General features: G+C 44.2%; 1 protein-coding gene across 4 annotated transcripts in view; it reads right to left on the bottom strand.

Moving 5' to 3' along the window:
* STON1 (stonin 1) overlaps positions 1-26,217 on the bottom strand; it is a 58,086-nt gene that overhangs the window by 17,991 nt on the left and 13,878 nt on the right. Inside the window, exon 1 of one of the 4 annotated variants that reach the window (XM_066267093.1) lies at positions 4,211-4,315. The exons of the other annotated variants lie outside the window; for them this stretch is intronic. The gene's annotated coding sequence lies outside the window, so the exon portion shown is untranslated. Of the gene's footprint in view, positions 1-4,210; positions 4,316-26,217 lie in introns of those variants that run through there. 4 annotated transcript variants of the gene reach the window in all.

Here is a 26,217-nt window from a genome sequence, read left to right as displayed (position 1 = left end):
TCAGGCTGGGGAAAGCACCAACACAAAGGGTGAGAGAGCCTGAGGCTCCACAGGGGACAGGGCACCTCTCAGTGTAGTCATTTGCTAAATCTTACATTCCTGAGGGTCCAAAAGCATGCAGTGGAGCAGCAGCACAGGCCAAGTGGCTCTCTGGAGGGCCTTTTACTGTCACTGCCCTGGGCTGGAGTTGCCATAAAGTACTCCTTTCTCTTTGGGGGGGGGGGGGGGGGGGAAGAGCAGTGTTTCCAGGGACTCCACCAGGAGCCTGGAGGCAGGAAGTCAGCAGCCATATTCACTGACTCGTCCCATCTCACCCTCTTCAGGAGGGTACCAGCCAAAATAATTCTTCGTATAAAGATCATGTAAATATTTACTTTAGTTGGGTTTATTTAAAAAGAAAGAAAAATATAAAAGCAAGGGAAGAAATAATTCAGCTTCAGACTGACTCCTATTCTGATCTGTACCAAACATGCTGCCTCTGCCGTTTCCATTGGTAGTTTCAACATTTGGGACAGTGATATTGGTTTCTTCAGATTTTTATTTATTTATTTTTATTTTTTTGCTTATTATAGAAAAAATTATTTCCATAAACCAGATAAAGAAATCAATCCCATTACTTTTTTACTGACCTCTGAACTTTGGAAAGCACACCTTGCAAAAAAGCTCCTACCTTGAATGCAAAAATCTATGCAAAGCACACTCTTCCCACACTCAGCAAATGCAATGTGAGTTAAATTCTGTACTGTGCCCAATAGAACCCAAACCTTTGTTTCTGCTTAAAGAGCAGAACTTAGATGCAGCTCTGGACTAAGTGGCTAAGGCTCCAGCTCCAAGGTCAAGGGCAGGTTTGTTTCCTGCTGTGCTCCTCCTTCTCCTCTTCTCTACCCCTCTTGCTGCACTTCCTTATCAGTCCTTTTTACACTCATTCTTTCCTTCTCTCCTAACCCAGCACCACCCCAAGCAGGGACAGGGGGTCACATCCTGTCCAAGAGCCGTGGTCTGTCCCAGGCCCACCGAGTCTCAAGGAAGGATGAGAAAGCTCAGAGTCTAGAGATCTAGCATGTATTTCCCTTTAGTCATCTGAAGATTCACCCCATCTACTGCAGAACATTAGAATCTAGAAGTATTCAAACAGCAGCATCTATTTAACCTCAGTATTTTTTTTTTCTGCACTGCAAATGGGATAGAACCTAAGTATGTATCTATGCCTCCAGAGGGCCCTTAGTCCTACCATTTACAGAACCCTTTCACAGGCAATATCTCATTTAAATTCCAGAGAAGGCCATGGCTGGACAGCTCAATTGGTTACGAGCATCATCCTGAAACACAAGAGGTTGCCAGTTCAATCCCTGGTCAAGGCACATACAGGAACAGATTGATGGTCTTGTTTCCCTGTCTCTGTCTCTGTCTCTATCTCTTTCTCTCTCCCTCCTCTCCTTGCTTCCTCTCTCACTACAATCAATCAATAGAGAAAAAATACTAAATTCCGGACTGGACCAGAGCATTTAAGAGCCTTCTCCATCCAAAGTCCAAGATCCAGTTAGTGCAGGTCTGGAAACCTAGGACTCCTGGCACCAAGTTCCCAGCTGCCTTCCCCTGAAGCAAAGATTGCTCAGGTTCAGTTCCCCAGCTTTCTCCTCAGATGGGGTTCCATCCCCCGCTGTATGCCTGAGTCCTTTCACAGTTCTGTTGTCAGTCAATCTGGGATATCCTGCAAGCTTGTAGAAGACAATTCCAGGCAAAATTCAAAGGCAGGCCAAGACACCATGACTGAATGAGGGACAGATAGAAAGGAAAATGTTTTATGGTAGAAATTTCTAGATATCAATCTCTTGAGGTTTGAAGGTTTCTAGGGGAGTATTTTCTTCCCCTTAAGACTATCAGACATTCTTTTGGCCTCCTTATTTTTAAAGCAGCATCAGAATACATTGCTCTCAAGATCAAATTGAAAGACAATGGCTAAGTCTGCTCCCACTGAGAATAACAACAACATAAGTAGACCACGGTTTTCAAGCTCTTACCTCAACACACACAACAGATGCTTTCGGAAGCCTAGCACATTCTCTTGGCCATACCCAGAGTTAAAAAAAAAAAACCCAAAATATTAATAGAAGCTTTTTTGGTTTGTTTTTTTTAACAGAGACAGAGAGAGAGTCAGAGATAGGGACAGAAAGACAGGAACGGAGAGAGATGAGAAGCATCAATCATTAGTTTTTCGTTGCAACACCATAGTTGTTCATTGGTTGCTTTCTCATATGTGCCTTGACCGTGGGGCTACAGCAGACCGAGTAACCCCCTGCTCTAACCAGCGACCTTGGGTCCAAGCTGGTGAGCTTTGCTCAAACCAGATGAGCCTGTGCTCAAGCTGGTGACCTCGGGGTCTCGAATCTGGGTCCTTTGCATCCAAGTCCGATGCTCTATCCACTGTGCCACTGCCTGGTCAGGCTTAAAAGAAGCTTTAAAATAATTAATTATCCCCCCATGCTAAATGTTGGACCAGCAAAGGGGGGGTCCAGGCCACAGCCAACAGCAGAAAGGCACTTATATACAATTCCCACATTCCATCCCTTCCTTCCACTAAGAAATCATACTAGAATTCTTAAAAAGTATCATGGAGATTATAATAAATTTATTCTAAATTGTTTTAAAAATAAAACCTTTCACAAAGAGCAATACCTTAAAGATTAATAATACTGCAACTTACTTGCAATAAACCTTACGAATAAGAAGCACTGGTATGGAAAAATTATCTCACCAAAAAGAATTTGGGGATAAAAACTTAAGTTATCATAGAAAAAATTCACATATTCCTTGAGAGTAACAGTAAAAGCTTTTTCATGAACAGATCACAACTCATTTGTTAGGGCAATTTCCACATTGCCTACAAATGTCTGACACAAGTATGTAGCTCAATACCTTTTGATTGAATAATTTAAGTGGTCTATTCAGTTCTCCATAAAGTACATCTCTACACTGCCCTCCCCAATTTAAAGAATCGCTGAATTTTAGTTAGAATCAGAGGTATTCTGTTTAAGTAACCACACCAACAAACGTTTACCAAGTACTGTGTGCTCATGGTATGCTAAGTGCTATATGTGCATGATCTTATTTAATCCTTACAATACTATCAGGTAATAATATCATTTTGTTTTTGTTTGTTTTTTCAGAGACAGAGAGAGGGATAGATAGGGACAGACAGACAGGAACAGAGAGAGATGAGAAGCATCAATCATTAGTTTTTTGTTGCGACACCTTAGTTGTTCATTGATTGCTTTCTCATATATGCCTTGACTGGGGGGCTACAGCAGACCGAGTACCCCTTGCCCCAGCCAGCAACCTTGGGTCCAAGCTGGTGAGCTTTGCTCAAACCAGATAACCCCGCGCTCAAGCTGGCGACCTTGGGGTCTTGAGCCTGGGTCTTCTGCACCCCAGTCCGACGCTCTATCCACTGCGCCACCGCCTGGTCAGGCAATAATATTTTGTAGAATAAAGATCAGAGAAGTTAAGCTACTTACCTAAAGTAACCCATCCAGTTAGGCAGATGTGGACTGTGACCAGGTCTGTCTGATCCCAAAGCCGATGTTCAATACCATCCATTACCCCACAGGTCCCAAGAGATCTGACGACTGCTTGTGTCCTAACTGCCACTTCCAAGTACTTCCTGCCTCTCCATCCTCCACTAAAGAGAAAGCTCCAGAGTAGAAGCCACCATTTCCTGGAGCTGGGAACTCTCTAAATCTCCTCTCACCTGAGAAGAATCTCTTTCTGCACAAAGCCCACCTCTTTTATCTGCCACTTGGACACCCCAGGCTATGGGAAAGGCAAACTCTGAAACAGTTTTCTCCATGATTTCTAGTGAACAACAGCTCATTATCAATTTGGATCAATTCTGAGAATTGGAGGCTTCTGTCACTCAGCCTTCCTTACTTTCTGTCCTTTCTTGTCGGCACCCCCTGGCTAGCCCACCCTTAGTGATGAACAACTTTTCAGACTTACTGCCCAGCAAATGCACCTCAGTACCGCCTGCTCTTCAAGGGGAAACTGTGCTAGACTAATTCCCCAAATCTGGCATATCTCCCTGCATTATCCTTTTTCCCAGGCCAACCCTCAACCCCCTCTATTCTCAAGCATCTACTTCTGCTGTTCTTTGTGGTTTTCCTTTGCTTTTCTCCAGAGACCATTCAAATAAAGTATAAATACAAAGTTCTACCTTATTTTGCAGATTGTTGAAATCAGATTAGATGCATCTGGTTGTTGAATCAGCATTCCACTTATCTGCAACTGAAGACTCTGTCCCCACTTCAGCATGTAACACCCTCAAGGATGACCCCAGGGTCTGGCTTTTCTGTGTCTGCCAGACTCTGGGGGAAGCCTGATGCCAAAGGGGTATTCAGCAGGGAGAGCTCAGGGAAGCATCACCACTGACGCTCCTGCTATCAGCCCCACCAGAGCTGTCCTTGTCGGGCTGACTCCTACTCAAGCCTCAGGAACACATCTGGAGCCTCAGCAACGCCCTTGCCTTTGCAGGGGGCTGAATTTAGTCCTTTATGCCTGTGGCTTGTTTGCTCCATAACAATGCTGCATAATCTAGAGAAAGAATGTAGTCAAGTCAGTATCTATGTGGCTTTCTTGGCCGTCTCCCAACTAAGGAATTCTCCGACTCTCCCCAGTGGTGGACTCAACAGCCACAAACTAGAGAGGAGCTGCATTTACAAAGCCTCCCTGTTGTTTTGTACGGTAAGAGGTCTGCAAAAGTCACTCTCCTTGTTATCCCGGGATGTATACCCTGGAAACAAAGACAAAGGAAAGGCAGCCCAGTGTGCACAATGCATTCATGAAGAATCTTCTTAGCGGTTTGCTATGATAATATTTAACATATCATTCCTATACAATGTTTCCCTTTAAAGGGGAAACTAAAAGCTGGAAACAAAGGAATCATGAGACAACACACAGAACCCTAAGTGAAAACACTTGCAGAGAGTACTCTTGTCTTAGCTCATAGAAGTGTCTGCTATGTGCACTGGATGGATTATTAACACATATGTTCTGCAGTCCATAATTTTTAATCACAAACATGTGTGTATGGTACTTAGTTCAGCTATGTGACAGGAAATACCATTTATAAAACATTAAACCACAGCAAAACCTATCCATGCCTTTAAATATTATCCGTGCTGGTTCAGGCCGAGCTCCTCAGTCCCACTCCTCCCCTCTGGCACTTAACCTCCCCTTTCCCAGGATGAATTTGGTTCTCGGCTATTGTTTTAACCTCATTTTAGTCATCTGCTCATTTCCTAAATTTAGAGAGTAATATGAACAGACACCAACTCAAACTGGCGAGGCCTGGGAGACGGTGTTTACATGAACAAAGAAAAGATTTAAGGCTAGGTGGGCATTCTGACATCAGAATCTTATTCTCACAATGAGTATCCATGACCGGGTTTGTGTCACTGTCATAGATGCTATGGAAACCTGCTAAACAGAGGCCCTTGAGCCTCATTTTCTTCATCTGTAAAATGGTGATAATTCTGGCCTCCCATGTAAACTGCCTCATAACAGGTGCTCAGTAGATAGTTTCCTCACCCTCTCCCTCTCCCTCCTGTTTCCTCTCTCTCATTCTAGCCTTCCTTTCTCTGGTCAGAAAGAACTCAAAGAGCCCAGATTCTGGAGTCTGCTTTTGTCTCAGGTAAACTTGTTACAAACCGTTTTCTGGAATCCCACTTCCATTCTGCGCGGCACATGATCATGCCTCCACCTTGCCCTCCTGATGTGATTGATCTGTTCCTGCCTCAGTCCTATCCTTATGTCTGAATACCTATCTGCTTCTCCTGCAGACAACACCTCCCAAAGTGGAGAGGAGTTAATATAGTGTGTGGAAAAAGGACCTGAGGCCAAAGGCACATGAGAAATTCTGGTTAAACAAGGGTTTACAGGTCTCTTCATGGCATTCCTTCCCAAAGCCTGAAGGATGATGGAGGGAGCCTCACAGGCTCCAGGAGGGAGTAGCAGGCAGCTTCTTATATGGGAAAAGGGCCATATGGAGTGTGTTTCAGAACATTCTGCAACATGCTATTCTAAGATAAACACAGTTGGGGCTACAGAACACAGTTCTTCCCCTCTGGCCTTATAGCCAGAGGGGAAGACACAGGCCTTGTCATTCTGCTGTCGGCTGCTGTGCTCGGACCTGAGGACTGGCTTCTTTAGTTTAGCAACATCTTGACTTCGCTGTCTGGACAAGCAGCAGCCATAGGTTCTTCCCCTGGGACACCAGCAGTCCTCACAAGGAGACATGCCCCTTTGCTTTCCTAGATAAGGGACCAAAAAGCCTCCAGATAGGCTATGGCTGGAATGAACTTTTGCCTTTGACCTCTAAACATGCAAGGGCTTCGTTCCCCAGAACGTCCCCGGGCAGTGCTGGCGGTGCCTCCTGGCCCCTGTCAGCACTAAAGCTCGGCACTCCTCCTGGCTGAGGCAGGGAGGCCGCTGGAGGGCTCAGACCCCACCCCACACATGAGGTTCTAGAATGCCATAGGATGCCCAGTGCACACTCTGTTTGGGGCTGTGGGGCCACAGCCTGTCTTTACCCAACCCCCCCTCCACATGCCAGCACCTCCCCATCTGCCCTTCACAGGCCTCTGGGACCCTCCCCTCTCCCACCGCAGGGGCTCAGGGAAGGAACTGTGCACCCAACACACTCCATAGCAGAGTCTCATCCAAGCCGTGAAGGAAGGAAACTACCTGAATGGGGGTCTTCCCTGTGCTGGACACGGCGCTGGGACTTATGGTCTCAACCAGCCAGCCACCTGCCAGGCCTAGAGATCTCCCATCCATCCTTAGAACCTGTAGGTGGCAAGATGGGGACCTTCGGAGACATGGTTAAGAGGAGCTCCTCCTTCATGGACTCCTGTCCTCCAGTCACAGCAGAGGCTCAGCTCACAAACACAGACGGGCCCTGACAACCAGTACACAGGCTTTTGTGCCACAGTCGGCTGGCTCTGATCTTAGTGCCTTTACATATGAGCCCTGAGGCACGTTGCTTAACATATCTGGGCCTCAATTTCCTCATCTATAAAGTGAAAATAAATAATACTTCCTAAGCATCAAATACATTAATGCAAAATTAATAAGTAAACTGCTACATAGTAAGCACTCAAAAAAAATGGTAGAACAATGCTTACAAGCTCTGAATCTGCATCAGTCATCGCTACAGCCTGCAGGGCGGGGGGAGAGCAGGCTGGGCCAGACCTTCAGGGGATGCTGGTGAGAGTCCTAGGGTGCCTGTCCAACCCTGAACGCTCTCATTCTTCAGCAAGAGAGCATCAGGGTGCAAGCCCAGCGTAGGCTGAACGGAGGTGTGAAATCAAAGGCATTACATAGTCAAGCAAGTCAGCACAGCAACTGGAGATGTCAAATGGAATCAGAAAAAAAAGAATGGAACAAAAGTAATGTGATCCCTTTCTACACGTGGCTGACATGTAAGGCGAAAACCTGAAGACCTGGGGTCAGGCTTGTCACCCACCCTCCCGACTCAGCATCCTCTCTACCACTGGTTCTCAACTGGAGTGGTTTCACTCCCAGGAGACATTTGACAATGTCTGGAGCATTTTTAGTTGTCACAACTGGGGCTGAGAAGTGCTACTGGCATCTAGCGGGCAGAGGCTAGGAAGCTGCTGAACAGCCTACAATGCACAAGACGGCCCCACAAAAAAGAATTACTCAGCCCAAAACATCATGAGCACTGAGGGTGAAAAATCATGCTCTCTGTTGAGGCCCGTAAGCTGAGTATGCCAAGAAGGGTGTCCACTCTCTGCATGGGTCTACCTCATAGACAGTGAATTAGAGGCACGTTTGACGATTTGCTTGAGGTGACACACTGTTTGGCCAGTGGTCATGGTCACTATCACAGCTGCCTGGCCACCGCTGATTCACATTTGATTCGAACAGACGGTAAAGAATCAACAGAGCCAAAAACTGGTGGTCCATTTTCCTTTAATCCTAGCTCGCACCCGGCAGGCAAGAAATACACACAGTGGGAAACACTTCCCTTTCCATTCAGAGCTCCCAAAGCCACTGACTTATCTGAGTTTCCTAGAATCAAAGGTTTCTACCTCACCAGCCTTATTCATCTCTGTTGCCCAGCTCCTTCTCCTGCACAAACTGGCTTCTCCTTCACCATTCCACCATGTTGGCTGCCTCCTCCACGTGGCTTCCCTGCCCTGCTACACTATGGGCTCTTCCTCTCTATAAGAATATGATCACTCTCTCTCAAATGGCTTCCTAGCTCCTCCTTTTAAAACCTTTTGGCGAAGAATTTAAATGTGGATGACGTCAGAGTAATGGCGCGGTAGGAAGCGATACCGATAAATCTCCCCAAAAACTCAACAAGATCTTCAACCAGAAACAGAAAAACCTATCCTTGGAGCCTTCAGATGTTTCACAACACACCCGAAGGTATGGTCGAGCGAAAAATTGGCTAAATATATAATCAAACCCCGGGGGAAATGGGGAGTAAGAAATGCTCCGCCTTCCTCACTAACCTAAATAAGGTTGCTTTCACTAGGAACTTACAGTACAGAAACTAAAGCAGACAAAGGGGGTGAATAGATCCAAGCCGCGGCACAAACGGCCGAACCAGGCTGTGGCACGGAGATCCAAGCCGAGGAAAAACTGTGACTGTGGCAACCCGGGCAATACAAGCTAACACTCGCACCAAACCCAGATAAAGAAAGACAAGTGGGGCAGCCATTTTCCCCATCTCCTGGTCAGTGCGCGCAGATAGTGGGCGAGAGATTCCTCCAAACACCTCAGGGGTGGGCACCGCCCATGTTAACCCACAGAGAGGCAGAGTCAGAGGCCTTTGTGTGGGCTGAAAGCGGAATCTCCGAATTGCCCCAGTGCCCTGAGGGAGCCGCGCACGGGGAGGGAGCTAGAGCCAATTCCAACGCTGGAACTTTTCCGTGCGGGCGGAGGGCTTTCTCGGAGTGAGAGACGGCTGGCCTGATATCCAAGTCTGCGCGCACAAAGAGTGGGCGAGAGATTCCTCCGATCACCTCAGGGGTGGGCGCCCGTGTTGTCCCACAGAGAGACAGAGTCAAAGACCTGTGTGTGGGCCAAAAGTGGAATCTCCTAACTGCCCCAGCGCCCTGAAGGGGCCGCGCACGGGGAGGGAGCTAGAGCCAATTCCAACGCTGGAACTTTTCCGTGCGGGCGGAGGGCTTTCTTGGAGTGAGACACTGCCGGCCTGATATCCTGGTCAGCGCGCATGGAGAATGGGCAAGAGATTCCTCCGAGCACCTCAGGGGTGGGCGCTCATGTTATCCCACAGAAGGGCAGAGTTAGAGGTCTTTGAGTGGGCGGAAGCCCTGCCTGATCATGTTAGCAGCTCTGACTGACTGAGCCTTACCCAGAGACCAGTGCTGAGTGGGAATAGAGTGGGGAGTTGCCAACTCTTTGAGCTTCTTACTATCCAGGCAAAGGCAGCAGCAACCCCATAGCTGGATTATCAGGCTTCCAATTGTGGAAGGAAAGACTAGGAGAGAGGCTCCAGGAACACGGACTCTCTCACTGGCGGAGCCTATAAACACTAATGAGCCTCGACTGCCAACGAGACTGAAGCCCAATACATGACATTGCCATAGAGAATTATCAACTGCAAACCCCTACCAGAGCGTGCCACAGGGGCAGAACCCGGGTACAAAGTCACGGACCAAGAAGAGGGACAGAAAAGAAAAAGCAAGAAGATAACCTCTCAAAATCAAGAATAATCTGCAAACTTTATAACCTATCCCATTTTATTATATTTGTTCCTCTGTGTCTCTTATCTTCATTCTTTTTTTTTTCTTTTTTTTTTCCTCCTCCAATTTGGTCGTTTAATTCTCTGCCGACCTTACTCTCTCCTCTATTTGAACTACAGTACCCATAAGTGTTACATCTCCCATTATCTTTTCTGTCCTCTTCCTTTCTTTCTATGAGGGTTGGACTCCAAAACCCTTAACTCTCTCTTTCTCTCTCCTCTTTTTTCTTTTTTCTTCTTTTAGTGGTTCTGTCTTTTTTTTCTCTCTCTCTCTCTTTTCTCCCTCTATATTAGTCTCTTCCTTTCTCCTTTACGTCTCCTCTCATTCAAACCTCAATAATGAACAAATTATCTTATCTGGGACTCAAACTTATGTTTGTGGCATTTTGGGGGGTTTTTACTTCATCTTTTTAACTCACTAGCAGTGCTCCCATCCCTGGCTCTCCATTTTATCTAGTTCTTGTTCCACTAAATACAATAGTAATTTTTTAATTCCCCCCCCTTTTTCCTGTTTCCCTCTTATTCCTCTCATCATAACTCTTAGTCAGCCAACACCTAAAAGCAAATCATTTTATTCTTGACCCAAATTTTTTCCTTATTTGCTTTTTGTGGGTCCATACCGCTCCCCCCCTTTTTTTTTCTTTTCTCTTTTTCCTTTGCCCCTTTATTACTTCTCCCCAATTCAGGCCCTCCATTACAGGTATTGTTTGTTCTATTTAGTACAATATAATTCACAGTTCACAACAAGATTTTCTCAAGAAAGAGGGGAGAGGAGAGGAGAGGAAAAAAGGAAGGGGGGAGGAATAATTTCCTTTTTTTTCAAATTTTTATTTTATTTTATTTTTCTTTATTTAGTGATTAATTTATAAAAAAAACTTCGATTTTTTATTTTTTTAACTTTTTATTCTTTATTAAATCTCATTAATACTATCAACAAAACCACCCTCAGATGCCATTAAAGAAGAGAAAATCGAATATCATGGATACAAAAGAAAGAGAGGTAACACAGATAGATGAGGAAAAATCTATGGAGAAAAAATTTAAGATATTGGAAACCTTGGAGTTAAACGACAGAGAATTTAAAATAGAAATCATAAAAATACTCAGAGATATACAAGAAAACACAGAAAGGCAATTTAGGGAGCTCAGAAAACAACTCAATGAACACAAAGAGTATATCTCCAAGGAAATTGAAACTATAAAAACAAATCAAACAGAGATGAAAAACTCAATTCACGAACTGAAAAACGAGGTAACAAGCTTAGCTAATAGAACAGGTCAGATAGAAGAGAGGATTAGTGAAATAGAAGACAAGCAACTTGAGGGACAACAGAGAGAAGAAGAAAGAGACTCAAAAATTAAAAAAAAGGAGATAGCCCTACAGGAATTATCTGACTCCATCAAAAAGAATAACATAAGAATAATAGGTATATCAGAGGGAGAAGAGAGAGAAAATGGAATGGAGAACATACTCAAACAAATAATAGATGAGAACTTCCCAAGCCTGTGGAAAGAACTAAAGCCTCAAATTCTAGAAGCAAACAGAACTCCAAGTTTTCTTAACCCCAACAAACCTACTTCAAGGCACATCATAATGAAATTGGCACAAACCAACTGCAAAGAAAAAATTCTCAAGGCAGCCAGGAAAAAGAAGAATACAACATATAATATAAAGGAAGGCCCATTAGATTATCATCAGATTTCTCAACAGAAACTCTACAAGCTAGAAGAGAGTGGACCCCAATATTTAAAGTCCTGAAAGAGAGGAACTTTCAGCCATGAATACTATACCCATCAAAGCTATCCTTCAAATATGAAGGAGAAATAAAAACATTCACAGATACAGAAAAGATGAGGGAATTTATCATCAAAAAAACCCCCCACTCCAGGAGATACTAAAGGGGGTTCTCCAATCAGATACAAAGAAGAAAAAAAAAAACAAAGCCACAAGTAAAAGCTCCAAGAAGAACACAATAAAACCAAATTTAAACTGTGACAACAAAAAGAAAGGGGGGGAGAGGATGGAGATTAACAGTAGCAAAGGACAATGGAGTGCAAAAGTACTCACAAAATAGTGCACTACAATGAACAGGGTAGGAACCCTTTTCATTACTTAATGGTAACCACCATTGAAAAAACCACCACAGAAGCACATGAGACAAAAAAGATAGCAACAGAGGAAAGATGTATGGAACACAACCAAATAAAAACAAAAGATAGAAAAACGAAAGAGAAGGATCAAACAAGACACAAAACTAACAGAAAGCAAGATATAAAATGGCAATAGGGAACTCACAAGTGTCAATAATTACAATAAATGTAAATGGATTAAACTCACCAATAAAAAGGCACAGAGTAGCAGAATGGATCAAAAAAGAAAATCCAACTGTATGCTGCCTACAAGAAACTCATCTAAGCAATAAGGATAAAAATAAATTCAAAGTGAAAGGCTGGAAAACAATACTCCAAGCAAATAACATCCAAAAAAAAGCAGGCGTAGCAATACTCATATCTGATAATGCTGACTACAAGACAGCAAAAGTACTCAGAGACAAAAATGGCCATTTCATAATGGCTAAGGGGACACTGAATCAAGAAGACATAACAATTCTTAATATATATGCACCAAACCAAGGAGCACCAAAATATATAAGACAGCTACTTATTGACCTTAAAACAAAAACTGACAAAAATACAATCATACATGGAGACCTCAATACACCGCTGACGGCTCTAGATCAGTCATCCAAACAGAGAATCAACAAAGATATAGTGGCCTTAAACAAAACACTAGAGCACCTGCATATGATAGACATCTACAGGACATTTCATCCCAAAGTGACTGAGTATACATTTTTCTCCAATGTACATGGATCATTCTCAAGAATTGACCATATGTTGGACCACAAAAACAATATCAGCAAATTCAGAAAAATCGAAGTTGTACCAAGCATATTTTCTGATCATAAAGCCTTGAAACTAGAATTCAACTGCAAAAAAGAGGAAAAAAAATCCCACAAAAATGTGGAAACTAAACAACATACTTTTAAAAAAATGAATGGGTCTAGGAAGAAATAAGTGCAGAGATCAAAAGATATATATAGACAAATGAAAATGACAAAACAACATATCAGAATCTATGGGATGCAGCAAAAGCAGTGATAAGAGGGAAGTTCATATCACTTCAGGCATATATGAACAAACAAGAGAGAGCCCAAGTGAACCACTTAACTTCACACCTTAAGGAACTAGAAAAAGAAGAACAAAGACAACCCAAAACCAGCCGAAGAAAGGAGATAATAAAAATCATAGCAAAAATAAATGAAATAGAGAACAGAAAAACTATAGAAAAAATTAATAGAACAAGGAGCTGGTTCTTTGAAAAGATCAACAAAATTGACAAACCCTTGGCAAGACTTACCAAGGAAAAAAGAGAAAGACTCATATAAATAAAATCCAAAATGAAAGAGGAGAAATCACCACGGACATCGTAGATATACAAAGAATTATTGTAGAATACTATGAAAAACTTTATGCCACTAAATTCAATAACCTAGAAGAAATGGATAAATTCCTAGAACAAGACAACCTTCCTAGACTGAGTCAAGAAGAAGCAGAAAGCCTAAACAGACCAATTAGTAGAGATGAAATAGGAAAAACCATTAAAAACCTCCCCAAAAATAAAAGTCCAGGCCCAGATGGCTATACCAGCGAATTTTATCAAACCTTCAAAGAAGACTTGGTTTCTATTCTACTGAAAGTCTTCCAAAAAATTGAAGAAGAAGCAATACTTCCAAACACATTTTATGAGGCCAACATAACCCTCATACCAAAACCAGGCAAGGATGGCACAAAAAAAGAAAACTACAGACCAATATCTCTAATGAATTCAGATGCTAAAATACTAAACAAAATACTAGCAAATCGAATACAACAACATATTAAAAAATAATACATCATGATCAAGTGGGATTCATCCCAGAATCTCAAGGATGGTTCAACATACGTAAAACGGTTACTGTAATACACCATATCAACAAAACAAAGAACAAAAACACAGGATCTTATCAATAGACGCAGAAAAGGCTTTTGATAAAATACAACACAATTTTATGTTTAAGACTCTCACTAAAATGGGTATAGAAGAAAAATATCTCAACATGATAAAGGCCATATATGATAAACCATCAGCTAACATCATATTAAATTGCACAAAACTGAATGCTTTTCCCCTTAAATCCGGAACAAGACAGGGTTGTCCACTCTCCACTCTTATTTAATGTGGTACTAGAGGTTCTAGCCAGAGCAATCAGACAAGACAAAGAAATAAAAGGCATCCATATAGGAAAAGAAGAAGTAAAGGTATCACTTTTTGCAGATGATATGATCCTATACATCGAAAACCCCAAAGAATCCACAAAAAGACTACTAGAAACAATAAGCCAATACAGTAAGGTCGCAGGATACAAAATTAACATACAGAAGTCAATAGCCTTTCTATATGCCAACAATGAAACATTTGAGAACGAACTCAAAAGAATAATCCCCTTCATGATTGCAACAAAAAAAATAAAATACCTAGGAATAAACAAAGAATGTAAAGGACTTATACAATGAAAACTATAAACCATTGTTAAGGGAAATCGAAAAAGATATTATGAGATGGAAGAATATTCCTTGTTCTTGGTTAGGAAGAATAAATACAATCAAGATGGTCATATTACCCAAAGCAATATACAAATTTAATGCAATTCCCATCAAAATTCCAATGACATTTTTTAAAGAAATGGAGCAAAAATTCAACAGATTTATATGGAGCTATAAAAACCCCGAATAGCCAAAGCAATCCTAAAGACAAAGAATGAAGCTGGAGGCATTACAATACCTGACTTCAAACTCTATTATAGGGCCACGACAAAACAGCATGGTTTTGGCAGAAAAATAGACACTCAGACCAATGGAACAGAATAGAAAGCCCAGAAATAAAACCACATATATATAGTCAAATAATTTTTGATAAAGGGGCCAACAACACACAATGGAGAAAAGAAAGCCTCTTCAACAAATGGTGCTAGGAAAACTGGAAAGCCACATGCAAAAGCAAAAGAATGAAACTGGACTACAGTTTGTCCCCCTGTACTAAAATTAACTCAAAGTGGATCAAAGATCTAAACATAAGACATGAAACAATAAAGTACATAGAAGAAGACATAGGTACTAAACTCATGGACCTGGGCTTTAAAGAGCATTTTATGAATTTGACTCCAAAGGCAAGAGAAGTGAAGGCAAAAATTAATGAATGGGACTACATCAGACTAAGAAGTTTTTGCTCAGCAAGAGAAACTGATAACAAGATAAACAGACAGCCAACTAAATGGGAAATGATATTTTTAAACACCTGCTCAGATAAGGGCCTAATATCCAAAATATACAAAGAACTCACAAAACTCAACAACAAACAAACAAACAATCCAATAAAAAAATGGGAAGAGGATATGAACAGACACTTCTCCCAGGAAGAAATACAAATGACCAACAGATATATGAAAAGATGCTCATCTTCTTTAGTTATTAGAGAAATGCAAATCAAAAATGCAATGAGAGTCCACCTCACACCTGTTAGATTAGCTATTATTAACAAGACAGGTATTAGCAAATGTTGGAGAGGCTGTGGAGAAAAAGGAACCCTCATACACTGTTGGTGGGAATGTAAAGTAGTACAACCATTATGGAAGAAAGTATGGTGGTTCCTCAAAAAACTGCAAATAGAACTACCTTATGACCCAGCAATCCCTCTACTGGGTATATACCCCCAAAACTCAGAAACATTGATACACAAGGACATATGCAGCCCCATGTTCACTGCAGCATTGTTCACAGTGGCCAGGACATGGAAACAACCAAAAAGCCCGTCAATAGATGACTGGATAAAGAAGATGTGGCACATATACACTATGGAATACTATTCAGCCATAAGAAATGATATCGGATCATTTACAGCAAAATGGTGGGATCTTGATAACATTATACGAAGTGAAATAAGTAAATCAGAAAAAAACAAGAACTGCATTATTCCATACGGAGATGGGACATAAAAGTGAGACTAAGAGACACTGATAAGAGTGTGGGATGGGGGGGAGGGGGGAAAGGGAGAGGGAAGGGGGGAGGGGGAGGGGCACAAAGAGAACTAGATAGAAGGTGACAGAGGACAATCTGACTTTGGGTGATGGGTATGCAACACAACTGAACGACAAGATAAACTGGACATGTTATCTTTGAATATTTGTATCCTGATTTACTGATGTCACCCCATTAAAAAATAAATTAATTAATTTAAATAAAAACCTTTGGCGCAAAAGCCCTCCCCCAACACACATTAGCATAACTGAGCCCCTTCTCAAGCAAGAAAGGCATTAATATTATCACCTAATTAATTTAATTAATTAATATTATCATTAATTAATATTAACCAAAAAAGTGAACAAAACCAGAAAATACAGATTTTACATCTCATTTGCCCAACACACACCCAGAAAAAAGGTGCTGCCAGAATCTAACTCTGTCTTGGGCCCAAATCTCATGTTCTTGCCACTAACCCACAATGACCAGAGTGGGAATCAGAACAGGAGAGAGCACAGAGGAAAAAATATTTCAGAAGAAAATCTGACAGGATTCAGACACCTAACGTGATCCAGAAAACCTGGGAATAGGGGGAATCTGGCCCTTAGAAAGGAGCGACACGGGAGAGGCAGGAAGGGCCAGTGCCAGGGCAGTCTGGCCTGAGCTACTCCCAGTGGAAATTTATACAGGGGCTAAAACAATAGGCGGTTCCTGGGGAGAAAACCGGAGGTTACACATGTAGGGCTGGGGGTGAGAGCCGAATGGGAAAGGCCACCAGGCACCCAAAGCTAGGGACCTTGTCATTACAGGAGGAGGAAAGGGAGAAAGTCAGTCATTCGGAAAAAGCCAAAGGAAAACCAGGAGGTGCAGGGACCCCAAGGTCAGGAAGGAGTGTCCTCATGGGTCCTTGAAGAGCTGCAGAGGGTGCAGACAACAGACACAGAGGACCTCTGCATTGAGTGACTAGGTCGACAGTGATGGGGGGGTTACTTCAGCAGAGGGTAGAGATGAGGCTGGCTGCTGGTCTGGGAGCAGAGGAGGCAGGGGTGCTGGAGCCCGCAGGCAGAGGCCGGGCCCAGCTGTGCGTGTCTTGGCAACCTCACCCCCAATCCCCAGCACCTGGGCTTCTGCTGCTCTGGAGCTGGGTAGTTTCCAGGCGTACTGGTTCCTGGCAGCCCTAGCAACAGCCTGCCTCTTTGTACCCTACCTACCTTCTGGTCTCAGGAGCACAAAGGGGCCCCAGGGCTTCCCACTCTCAGAAAAATCCAGCCCACCCTCCACAGGGAGGGGAAGAGGAAGGGGGCAAACAAGTGCGCCTTCATGCAGGCTGAGGGCCTGTACACAAGGCTGCTTTCAGGGCTGCCTTCTGGTATTCATACTCCCGTGGGTTCCGCAGTGGGAAGAACAAGACGCTCAGGGACAGAAATGAGGAAAGGCATGATCTCCTTAGGGGCCCCCAGGGCTGGACTGGGGTGCGGGGCCCTGTACTTATTAGATGGCGGCTCCTGAAGTTGGATTCTGAAATCTCAGAGGAAACTGAAAGACATGTGGGTTAGCTGAAGGGGCTGGGCACAGAGCACACATCATAAATATGCAAATCTACTTCCCCTTTTCCCTGCAGGCCCAGGGCCCTCCTGAAAATAAGCAGAAAGTCCTGGGAGTTTAAAGAACTGGAAAGACACGACGCTCTCTCTTTGGATTTATTTATTTATTTATTTATTTATTTATTTATTTATTTTTACAGAGACAGAGAGAGAGTCAGAGTGAGGGATAGACAGGGACAGACAGACAGGAACGGAGAGATGAGAAGCATCAATCATTAGTTTTTTCATTGCGCATTGCAACACCTTAGTTGTTCATTGATTGCTTTCTCATATGTGCCTTGACCGCGGGCCTTCAGCAGACCGAGTAACCCCTTGCTGGAGCCAGCGACCTTGGGTCCAACCTGGTGAATTTTTGCTCAAACCAGATGAGCCCATGCTCAAGCTGGCGACCTCAAGGTCACGAACCTGGGTCTTGAGCATCCCAGTCTGATGTTCTATCCACTGCGCCACTGCCTGGTCAGGCATCTCTTTGGATTTAAATACTGAGATGGAGGGACCAAAATTGGCCACTTTGCTATGAAAATTGGTCAAGTAATTTATTTTAATGACTGTGTAATTGCTTTGAGGGTTTTGAGAGAAGACAGTAGCTAAATGGCCCAGAAAGAATACTTAACACTTTAAAATGATTCCTACACACACACTAATGGTGCTGTGTTCAGCCTGGAATGGTCTGTATGAGAAGTTAAGGACCAACGACTGCCAGGAAAGTCCCCCAGGATGTTCACTGTTGGATGCTGGGCTGTGGGGAATTTCTTCCAAAGGTTCTGATACAAAATCTTGTGTCACACACCCCCTGTTCATTCATTCAGCGAGTAGTTACAGTGTCTTCAGTGTGCTGGGCCTGAGTGAAGCCTCAGCAGACTACAGACACAAGTAAGATCTGATTCGCTAGCCACCTCGTGGGGAAAAACAGGTTAAGTTAGATTAATATAAATCCCAGCCCTGCCTCCGACAAACTGAGCAACATCAGGCAAGTTACTTGAATTCCGTGAGCCTCAGTTTCCTCAGGTGTAAAACTTGGACAAGTTAACTTTTTGGGTTTGTTATGAGTTGAATTGTGTACCCCCAAAATTCAGCCCAAACTCCCACTGTTCAGAATGTATTGGTAATTAGAGGTAGGGCCTCTAACGTGCTGTTTTAAGTTAAAATGAGGCCATAGGCTGGCCCTGAGCCAATCTGACTGGTGTCCTTTTATAAGAAGAGGTTAAGATACACAGAGACACCAGGGAGGCGAAAACACAGAGAAAAGACCATGTAAGGACAGTGAGAAGGCGCCCATCTGCAAGCCCAACACAGAGGCTTCAGAAGAAACCAGACCAGCCAACACCTTGATCTTGGATTTCTAGCCTCCAGAACTGTGAGAAACACATTTCCGTTGAGTGAGTCACCCAGGCTGGTATTCTGTCACGGCAGCCTGAGCTGGGGTTTCTGTGCATACTAAAGTAATAGATGCAGGGGGAGACCGTCAACAGAGGCTGTGGTCACTATCGAGTCCTGCTGCTAAAGTGCTTAAAACCTGGTAAGGAGAGAACAACAAATGACAGACAAGTGTGCTGTCTCCTGTGCGAAAGTACACTGGGGGCTCAGAGAGCACAGCCCTGGCTCAGGAGCGGGGAGGCTACACGGGAGGGGACATCTGCGTGGGCAGAGACACGGGCACCAGATGGGGCATTCACGATCACACCCTCGGCTCACGTTTCTGTGCATTTGGGTCTTGTGCCAGTGAACACCCACATAAGGGAATTTCTCCTGGCTTCATGCCTTCCACTAAGAGAACACAAAATCCAGTTACGCACATGCTGATCACTGCCAAGCAGGTCTCCTCTCTGGCTGCCCAAACTAGGCCACAAGCCAGAGACAACCTCAGATCAGGGCTGCATGCATACCCCGGATCAAGTGCATTCTGGTTTATCCATGGCCAGCCCTCGGCTGCTACTGACCACCAAGCTCGCCTGGAAACGTCCACATCACTGGGAACACAGAGGCAGGAACCACTTTTAGAAAGAACAAAATCAATAATGGCTTTGCTTCATGGAAATTCCATGAATGTGCATGTGTATAATCGGTAACAACTTGAACAATTCCAAAAACTATAGAGTTTTAAAATCATTTATAAAGTTTCTATTTACAAACTAAGCATATAACATCAACATTTACTTGGGTTCCTCATCTCAAGCACAGATATCACACACAAGTCACTGCTAGCAAGCTTCCAAGAGTCCTACATACTCCAAAACTGGAGGATGAATTCTCCTCAAAGGGGTCTGCAGAGAAGAGTGGGCCTGCCTGACGACTTTCCAACTTACACTCTTCAGGACTCCTGCAAGCATGCTTCAGGCTGGAAGTTTTCTGCAATGTCACCTTACCCCTTCTCCACTGAAAGAGAGGCTCCATTTCTCTTCCCCTGGAATCTGGGTGGGTCTGTCACTGCTCTGATCGATACTCTGTGGCAGAAGTGACACTGACAATTCTGGGCAGAGGCCTCAACTGACCTAGAAGCTGTCATGCCCTGCTTGGCAGAGCCCTGTGCCACTACAGAGGAAACCCAGGCTGGACAGAGAAGCCACACAGAGGAGCCACATCAAGGTACCACAGCCATTGAGCTGTCAGTGATTCCGACGCCAGCCACCATCTGACTACAACTACAGGAGGGACCCTAAGCAAGGCCCACCCAATGGCGGCGAGTCAACCCCCAGAACCAGCAAAAACAATATAAAATTGTGGTTTTAGGCCTCTACATTGTTTTTGTGTGTGGTCAAGTATACTTAAAGATAAATTTTACCCTTTTAACCTTTCTTAAGTGTACGTTTAAAAATGCGGCATTAAGTGCATTCACGTTGTTGTGTGACCATCACCTCCCTCCATCTCCAGAACTTACACATTCTCAGACAGAACCTCCATCCCCATTAAACACTACCACTCCCTCCCCTCCTCTCAGCCCCTGGCAACGACCATTCTACTTTGTGTTTTGATGAAACTGACTACTCTAACTACCTCCTATAAGTGGAATCGTTCAATATTTGAACTTTCGTAAATGGCTTATTTCACTTAGGCATTATGTCTCCAAGACTCGTCCATTGAAGCATGTGCCCAAATTTCCTTCCTTTTTAAAGGCTGAAAAATATTCCATTATGCATGCATACCACTTTCCATTTATTCATTCACCCATCATTGAAAACCCTCTACTTCAGAAGCATTGTTCTATAACAGTAACTAGAGCAGTGGGCAATGCGGCCCAGGGACAGCAGAGCAAGGCTCCCCAGACAGACGCCAGGACCTGGTGAGTCTGGCAGAAATACACAGCACCACGGCACTAACCCCCAGGGTAGGTGACTGGCCAGTGACCAGGTTGCAGTTCCCAACAGCACCTGTCACAGCAGGCTGGGAGTCTCCTGGGGTCTCCATCCTAGGCTGGGAGCAACCCCAGGCCAGGGACTGGCAGGATCTTATTCATGCTTGGGAGCCCTGCCCTGGTACAAGCTCACAGACCCAAAAAATGTTCAGTGAATGAGCGAAAAATACACCTGACACTGACGCCAGGTTCTGACTCATTGCAGTTTCTTAGGGGCTCCCTGCAGGACTGAACTGTGCCGTGGGGCTCACAGAAGAGCAGCTGCTTCTGGCTGGAAAGGGGCAGGGTATTCTTTTCAATTTTTATTCATTGACTGGTTTTAGAGAGAAATGAGAGAAAAGGAAGAGAGAGAGAGACATCGATTTTGTTGTTTCACTTATTTATGCATTCTTGGTTGATTCTTCTATGTACCCTGAGCGAGGATTGAACCCACAACCTTGGCATATCAGGTTGATGCTCTAACCCAGTGTTTCTCAACCACTGGTCTGTGAAAGAGTTAACCACCCTGATGTTGTATGAAGATTATAGACCCAATGATCTTAGTCAAATTCACTTATGCTCAGAGAGATTTCTGCCTTAGTGGTCCCAAAAATAATTCTATTTTCACCGGTCCTCAAGTATAAAAAGGTGAAAACCACTGCTCTAACCAACTGAGCTACCTGGCCAAGGCAGCAGTAGGATATCCTGACAGGAAAAAAATTCATGGCTAGGCCCAGACTTCCTAGGGAGCTCAGAATCTCCATCACAGCACCCACCCACCCAACTGAGGCAGCCCAGCACGAGCCTCATGTAGAGGTGAGGACATCCCACTAGGAAGGCTGTGCCAGGCATCAGGCTGCCAACAGATGAGGCCTCTCAGGGATCAGCCTTCCTCAGCTTGTGAGCCCAACTGCCCATGATTAAGCCTTATGTGCCTATTATAGGGGGAGAGGCCGGGCTTAGAGGAGCTTGAGCCTCTGTCATGTAGTGTAAGTACAGGCTGTGCGACGTAAGAAAGGGAACTTGAGCTGTGAGGGAGTCACATATAGGAGCCTGGGAACTTTGGGACAGCAACCTTCCCTCACTGCAGGAGGACCCAGGTTGGGTGCCTTCTCGCTCATAACCACTTGACCAAGGAAACCCAACCCATTCTTCCTGCTGCTCCACTTCACTTGGCCACGCAACTGGGGTGCCCAACACAGGGTGGATGCACCAGAGCATGGACGTGAATTCCAAATCTAGGAAGAGTTGTTGTTCCTGATTGACTTAATGAGTGAATACCAAAAACACATATGCCCACTTGGGGGGGGTACCAAAAAGAGCTCAAGTTGTGTTTCCACTCTGCATTTAGGTTTTCCATCCAATAAAGATAAAGTGAAGCCTTGTCATAACTCCAAAAGAGTACTCCTCTGTTTTTCTTCAAAGCATATACCCTGACAGGAACTGCTTACCATATGGGAAGTAGCTAGAAGCACAATTAAAAGAACTCAAAAAACATAGATTTTAGACTTGGCTCAGCTTCTAAATAACTGTGGGACTTGGAGCAAACCAGTTACCCTCTTTGGGCCTCAGTTTCCCAATCCATAAACAGAGGAAAATACTTTGTATTCCCACTGGCTATGCACAGTAGCAAGCATAAATATATGTGAGATGATGCAGAAATATAGATACACATACATACATACATGAGATCCTCATAAAAGAACTATAAATATGTAAGAGGTTTACTTAGGTTTACTAGTGCTTGCTGTTATTTGCTGAATAAATGGACGAGTAGCCCAAAATTATATCAAGACTCACATTATAACAAGTGTCCCTCTCTATACTTCAAAATGCCCCGGCTAGTGTATCTAGCAGATCTTAGAGGGCCACTTCTGTCCTCAGGCCACTGAAACCAGCTCACCCATATCTTAACCAACTCACCAAGCCTGCACACTTCCTCCAATCTGGCCTTATATTCTCCCAACCTGCTGGAGCTGGCCTGACTTCCAGGGTCAGAACCTGCCCAGCACCTAGCCCAGCTCCTACCTTCAAACACGGCATGAAACCGCTTCTTGGGCCAAAGGCCAAGCCCACAACCCTCGGTCTCCATTTCCTTTGACACCAGAGGGACACAACAACTCATTCCCTTTCCCCAGTGTTCCTAAAGCACAAGCCAAACAGAAGATTTGGGAACCAGGAGCTGGCATGTCTGCTGAGGACCTCTTCCACCCATGACCTTCACCTGCAAAATGAGGCTCACGTGGGCTATTCCACCTCAAAGGGCTCTGGGGAACATCATAAAAAGTGATGGACTCAACAGTTTCTTTAAAAATTAGGAAGCACTCCATAAATTCCTTTGCTCTCATCACTCTTGTTAGTTTATTTTACTTCAGTGTGATCTCAGACTCTGATCCCTAGAGGCCTGGATTAGCCCCCCGGGGTAAATTCCGTAGAATGAGCACACCCTCGGAAAAGAGCTTCCTGATCCCTGTGACTCCAGCGTTCCTGAGCAAATGCCCGTGATCTCCAGGACGGGGGCTGGGAGGGGAATCAGGAAACCTGGGCTCTGCCAGTAAATCAGGCGCATCACAACCTCTGGGCATTTTTCTTCATGCACACAATGGAGCTGACAAGCCAGCATTCCTATTCACCGAGAGACCAGGAAGGCAAAGAATTTAAAAAGAAAAACATTGAAAAAGAGAAAGTAGAAGTGTAGTATTCAGTGAGCAAAGAGAGCTGAAGAGAAGAAATGAAAAAGAAAAATGAAAGGGTAAAAGAAAGGAAAGAGAAAGCATTTGGGGTGACAGGTGAGGTTCTTGAGAAGGCAAGGGTGGAATGCCATGCAAGTTCCCAGTGCAGAAAATGTCCCCCGAGTCTGAAAGTCCCTGTCTAGATTAGAAGATTTACTGCAAAGGCGTCAGAAGTTCAACTCCAGTGAAGCAAAGTGGGTAAGTGGGTAAGAAATCAAGTTCGTCCATCACCTGCAGCGGCCAGAATGCCTGCCCGAGTAACCAGACTCACTGCTCTTTGCTTTTACCGCTCAGCTCAGAGCAAGCCAGATGAGTAATTAATAGGTCCACTATCAGATCTGTAAAAACTGTGGACTATCCCCCAGAGAGGCCCTGGCCAGGACACATCCTGGCCCATAAAGTCCAATTCAGGGTGCTCCGTTTTTTTTTCTAGTCCCTTTAGGTATAAAGTTAGATTATTTATTTGAGATTTTTCTTGCTTATTCAGGTAGACCTGGAAAGCTGTGAATATCCCTTTCAAGGCTGCTTTCACTGTGTCCCATAGATTTGGGGGGTTCATGTTTTTATTTTCATTTGTCTCAAGATATCTTTTGGTCACTTCTTTTTTTTATATTTATTTATTTAATTAATTGTGTTTACATAGATTCTAGGGTCACCTTGAATGCATCCCCCCTCCCCCCTATTCCCCTCAACATCTACCTTGCCCTCCTCCCTACAGCACCCTCCCCCCTTCCCTTCAGGTTTATCCCATCCTATCATCCCCTTTCCCTCTGTCCTCTTTTCCTCTGGTCCCTTTGATCCCTCCTCTGTCTCCATTCCGTTCCTCAGTTCTCATTGTTCCTTGGATTCCTCAAATGAGTGAGGTCATATGATATTTTTCTTTCTGACCGGTCTGTGGAGGCGCAGTGGATAAAGCATCAACCTTGAAACAGGGTGCTCCATTTTAAGGGATCCATCCAAAGGCTAAGAGTTTTTAAAGTGTAGAAACTCCATTTCTTTAACATGACCCTTTCTCCTTTCTGTCCTCCACTCTCTTCCTTAATCACTAAGTCCTTAGGACATCAGATGCTGATCAGCATCTGTAATGCTGGTGGTTGAAGCCAGGCAGTTCGCATTGAATTTGGACAGACGGTAGAGGAACTGCAGAGCCGGAAAGTGTAGGGTCATTCCCATTTAATAGATTCTCGCAATGGCGGACAAGCAAACAGGCAGGGAAAAACCTCTTCTCAGGCCCCTCACAGTGCCAGGCAGGCAATCTACAATCCGCCATCATTCCTGAGCACAAGTACCCACAGCCTTACATAGACTATCCACACGTGGCACTGCCACGCACTGCGTCAAGCAAAGTGCTTGCAGCTGGTAAACCAGCGAGCAATCCTAACACAGCTGTCTTTCCCACAGCATCACACCCTCTTAAGAACAGTCTCATGTCTGTTCCCCAAAGAAAATTGAGTTTGGTCAACCTAAAGATACTAACTTGATTTCAATTGTATTTCAGCCCCAAGCCCATGAAAATGTGCCACATCCTCATGAAACAGAATAATGCCACAATGCCTAGCTTGACATCAGAATCTGATACAATGATCAATTACTCCCCTCCCTGGCCCTAATCAATTAGTAAACTGCTTTAACAACCACGATTAATGATTCCACCCCTGCCATATAACCCATCCCCTGGAAGACATCGGGGAGCCAGGTCTTTGAGCACTAGTTTATCTGAGACTCCAGGCTTGGTGCCATTTCTTCAACTAATAAACCTCCACTTCCTTTGCTGCAAACTGTTTGCATCTGGTTGGACTTTGATGCATGCACATGAACAAAGCCCTTGGGAGCGGCGCAGAAGGCTGGTCACCAGGACGGCAGGGCATGCAGAGGAAGGGCTCTGAAATCTGAAAGTGTTTCCCAAACCAAATTTGGGGAGGACCTGAGAAGCAAAGGCTCTCCTAGAATCAGAGGAAAACCTGAACTATCATCTCATCCAACCTTCCCAATTGAGGAATTCTGATATCTCTCTGCTGAGGAATTATCCAGGTGCTGCATAAACACTTCCAGTAGTGGAGACCTCATTACTTTATAAGCAAGTTCATCTTATTATCATTTTGGACAGGATTAAATAAATTCTTCTCCCTCCAATTAACCTCAAATTAACTTTCCCTGGCTGCTTCCATCTATGCTCTGTGTGGACACAGACTAAGTCTAAATACCTTTGCAACTTTCCGTCCTTGACAACTGAAGCTGGTTTTGGTGACTTGCTCTGGGTCTTCCCAGACCCTCCTGGGAAGGGAACGCATTTTCAGCAAACCCCTGATAGCACACTGTCCAGCTCTCTCCTGTGCTCCTTTCCTGGGTATCTCTGGCCAGCACTGACCTCAGACTGACATGGGCCACTGACTGCTGCTCCTGCCTGTCTGTGTTTGCTTTCCAACTAGGTCTGGCCTCTTGCCATAGTTTGGGAAAACTCTGGTCCATCTGTAGGTCTCAGCTTTGCTGCTCTGCCCAGTGCTGGAGGGCTTGTCCTGAACATGCTCCATGATGAGCTGTAAAATGAGTCCCACATTCATGAAACTTAATGGACAACAGCTGGTCATTTGACTTTAGGCCTTCTAATAAAAAGGGAATCTAGAATATTAAATAGGC

The sequence above is a fragment of the Saccopteryx bilineata genome, chromosome 3, assembly GCF_036850765.1.
Source record: "Saccopteryx bilineata isolate mSacBil1 chromosome 3, mSacBil1_pri_phased_curated, whole genome shotgun sequence".
In the NCBI taxonomy this organism is placed as follows: Eukaryota; Metazoa; Chordata; class Mammalia; order Chiroptera; family Emballonuridae; genus Saccopteryx; species Saccopteryx bilineata.
This window is presented reverse-complemented; position numbering and strand designations above follow the sequence as displayed.